The sequence below is a fragment of the Rutidosis leptorrhynchoides genome, chromosome 10, assembly GCF_046630445.1.
Source record: "Rutidosis leptorrhynchoides isolate AG116_Rl617_1_P2 chromosome 10, CSIRO_AGI_Rlap_v1, whole genome shotgun sequence".
Lineage (NCBI taxonomy): Eukaryota > Viridiplantae > Streptophyta > Magnoliopsida > Asterales > Asteraceae > Rutidosis > Rutidosis leptorrhynchoides.
The window spans coordinates 144423389-144428255 of NC_092342.1; positions in this window are offsets into that span (position 1 = coordinate 144423389).

Here is a 4867-nt window from a genome sequence, read left to right on the forward strand (position 1 = left end):
TCACCATCGTATATAACCTCATCATCACAGTCAAATCGTCATCATCATAATCGTGATTTATCATCGCCTCATTAACATAATTACAGACCCATAATCGTGATCATTTCTTCTTCATATACATCATTTCATCACTATCATTTCAATAGGAACCTTGAACAAAAGCTACAGCAGGCTCTCGGTGGTGGATACATGGGTTTACACGAGTTGTTCCAAAAAGAAAAAATCTAAGTGAGAGAGGAGAGATAGAGAGGTGGTGGTTTACGGTGTGACGAGTGTGAACTGTAGCAACAGCAAAAATAATAGTGGTGGTTGTGGTCCTTGGTGGTTATAAGGTGGCGGTGGTGTGGTTGTACAAAAGTGGCCGGTAGTGGTGGAGTTTAGAGATAGGTGATCAAAAGGTGATGGTGTGGTGGGTTCACGAAGAGAGATTTTAGTAAGAGCGATGACGGAGGTTCTTGGTGGTGGTGATTTAAGTGAAGGAGGTGAGGTGGTCACGGTTGATAAGGGTGGTGGTAACCGATGGTGGATGGACGATGGTGGTTGGTTTGGGGAGGTAGAAGATGATCTTAGTTATCCTCCCTTGAAAGTATGAATGTATGTATGCATTAATATGCATGCACTTATATATAATATACATAGATAAAGGATAAAGAAACACAACAGTATATATGATTGATTAAATTTAACTTCACGGACTTAATTAACTATTAGCCTACCGACAGTTTACACGGGATACCATATCGTACTCCGTTGCTAATTAGTGGCGGATAAAAGTCTTCGGAAAAATCCCAAATTTTTAGATTAACTATATTTATTTATTTTGGTCATTATGGTATAAAATTCAATCCTAAATTTGTTAAATAAAATTACATCAACTGTCTTTCTCATTTATTTGTAAAATATAAAAAGTGTTGAAATTTAATAACTAGGTCCTAAATATAATTTTACTAAGCCTAAAATTTATAGAACTCATTTTCGGATCACCGTTTATTTTAAAATTACAATAGTTTGAATTTAACCTGCTTAATATCAATCGAAACATCAAATGAGTATTACAATTATTTAATATTTATTTTTAATATACTTTATTTATATATAGAGATATATTTTAAATAATAATTATTATAATATTCTATTTTTATTTTATTCATTTTAAATAACAACAACATATAATACTTCAAATTATATTTAGGATTATTATTTATATATATACATACACACATATCTGTTTACAATTAATTGTTCGTGAATCGTCGAGAGCAGTCAAAGGTTAATTGAACATATGAAACAGTTCAAAAATTTTGAGACTCAACTTTACAGACTTTGCTTATCATGCCAAAGATATTAAATCGTATCGAGAGTTCGGTTTAAAATTAGTCAAAATTTTCCGGGTCATGACACTACAGAAGATTCATCCAAGATTTTTCCAAAATAGCAAAACCGTTGACTTCATTAACGCATAAAGGGACGAAATTTGAATGGAAGGATGAGCAGGAGAAAGCGTTTCATTTGTTGAAGAAAAAGTTAACTACGGCACCTATATTGTCATTGCCTGAAGGGAATGATGATTTTGTGATATATTGTGACGCCTCAAAGCAAGGTCTCGGTTGTGTATTAATGCAACGAACGAAGGTAATTGCTTATACGTCAAAAGTATTATATATACCGACCATAAAGGTCTTCAACACATATTTAATCAGAAACAACTGAACATGAGGCAGCGTAGATGGATTGAGTTATTGAATTATTACGATTTTGAGATTCGTTACCACCCGGGGAAGGCGAATGTGGTAGCCGACGCTTTGAGTAGAAAGGACAGAGAACCTATACGGGTAAAAGCTATGAATATAATTATTCGTACTAACCTTACTACTCAAATAAAGGAGGCGCAATAGGGAGTTGTAAAAGAAGGGAATTTGAAAAATGAAATACCCAAAGGGTCGAAGAAACACCTTAATATTCGGGAAGACGAAACTCGATATAGAGCTTAAAGAATTTGAGTACCAAGGTTTGGAGATGTGAGAAAAGGTACTTAAGGAAGCACATAAAACCATATATTCAATACATCCCGGAGCGGGAAAGATGTACAAAGATCTCAAGAAACACTTTTGGTGGCCGGGTATGAAAGCCGATATTACTAAATACGTAGGAGAATGTTTGACGTGTTCTAAGGTTAAAGCTGAACATCAGAAACCATCAGGTCTACTTCAGCAACCTAAAATCCAGGAATGGAAATGGGAAAACATTACCATGGATTTCATTACTAAATTGCCAAGGACTGCAAGTGGTTATGATACTATTTGGGTAATAGTCGATCGTCTCACTAAGTCAGCACACTTTCTGCCAATGAGAGAAGATGATAAAATGGAGAAGTTAGCACGACTATACTTGAAGGAAGTTGTCTCCAGACATAGAATACCAGTCTCTATTATCTCTGATAGGGATGGAAGATTTGTTTCAAGATTCTGGCAGACGTTACAACAAGCATTAGGGACTTGTCTAGACATGAGTACTGCCTATCATCCACAAACTGGTGGGCAGAGTGAAAGGATGATACAAACGCTTGAAGACATGCTACGAGCATGTGTTATTGATTTTGGAAACAGTTGGGATCGACATCTACCATTAGCAGAGTTTTCCTACAACAACAGTTACCATTCGAGTATTGAGATGGCGCCATTTGAAGCACTCTATGGTAGAAAGTGCAGGTCTCCAATTTGTTAGAGTGGAGTGGGGGATAGACAGATTACGGGTCCGGAGATAATTCAAGAAACTACCGAGAAGATCATTCAAATTCAACAACGGTTGAAAACTGCCCAAAGTCGACAAAAGTGTTACGCGAACATTAAAAGAAAGGACATAGAATTTGAAGTTGGAGAGATGGTCATGCTTAAGGTTTCACCTTAGAAAGGCGTTGTTTGATTTGGTAAACGGGGGAAACTAAATCCAAGGTACATTGGACCATTCAAGATTATTGATCGTGTCGGATCGGTAGCTTACCGACTTGAGTTACCACAACAACTCGCGGCTGGACATAACACTTTCCACGTCTCGAATTTGAAGAAATATTTTGCTAAATAAGATCTCACTATTCCGTTAGACGAAATTCAAATCAATGAAACACTTCATTTCATCGAAGAACCCGTCGAAATAATGGATCGTGAGGTTAAAAGACTTAAGCAAAATAAAATACCAATCGTTAAGGTGCGATGGAATGCTCGTAGAGGACCCGAGTTCACCTGAGAATGTGAAGATCAGATGAAAAAGAAATACCCGCATCTATTTCCAGAAGATTCATCAACACCTTCAACAGCTTAAAATTTCGGGACGAAATTTATTTAACGGGTAGGTACTGTAGTGACCCGAACTTTTCCATGTTTATATATATTAAATGAGATTGATATTTACATGATTAAATGTTTCCAACATGATAAGCAATCAAACTTGTTAAGACTTGATTATTTGAAATGAGTTTCATATAGACAATTGGACAATTGACCACCCAAGTTGACCGGCGATTCACGAACGTTAAAAACTTGTAAAAACTACATGGTGTTATATATATATATATATATATATATATATATATATATATATATATATATATATATATATATATATATATATATATATATATATATATATGTGGTTAACATGAGATTATGATAAGTAAGTATCTCCATAAATATATTAACAATGAGTTATATACAAATAAATAAGATTATTGATTTAAGAAACTCGAAAATGATATATATAACGATTATCGTTATAACTGTAGTGACCCGAATTTTTCCATGTTTATATATATTGATTGAGATTGATATTTACATGACTAAATGTTTCCAACGTGTTAAGAAATCAAACTTTTTAAGACTTGATTAAATGAAATAAGTTTCATATAGACAATTGATCACCCAAGTTGACCGGCGATTCACGAACGTTACAAAATTGTAAAAACTACATGTTGTGGTATATATAGACATATATATATGGTTGACATGAGATTATGATGAGTAAGTATCTTACTAAGTATATTAACAATGTTTGATATACATAAGAAATGAGATTACTAAGTTAAGAAACTCGAAATGATATATATAACGATTATCGTTATGATAACATCTACTAAATATATATGTATCATATTAAGATATTGATACACTATATTTAACATGATAAAATGATATTTAAATATATCATTAAGTGTGTTAACAATGAACTACATATGTAAAAACAAGACTACTAACTCAAGAATTACGAAACGAGACTTATATGTAACGATTATCGTTGTAACGATATTTTAATGTATATATCATATTAAGAGATATTCATACATCATAATATCATGATAATATAATAATTTAACATCTCATTTTATATAATAAACATTGGGTTAACAACATTAATTGAGATCGTTAACTTAAAGGTTTCAAAACAACACTTACATGTAACGACTAACGAAGACTTAACGACTCCATTAGAATGTATATACATGTTGTGTTTTGATATGTATTCTTACACTTTTGAAAGACTTCAAGACACATATCAAAGTACTTCTACTTAACAAAAATGCTTACAATTACATCCTCATTCAGTTTCATCAACAATTCTACTCGTATGCACCCGTATTCGTACTCGTACAATACACAGTTTTTAGATGTATGTACTATTGGTATATACACTCCAATTATCAGCTCTTAGTAGCCCATGTGAGTCACCTAATACATGTGGGAACCATCATTTGGCAACTAGCATGAAATATCTCATAAAATTACAAAAATATTAGTAATCATTCATGACTTATTTACATGAAAACAAAATTACATATCCTTTATATCTAATCAATATACCAATGACCAAAAATACC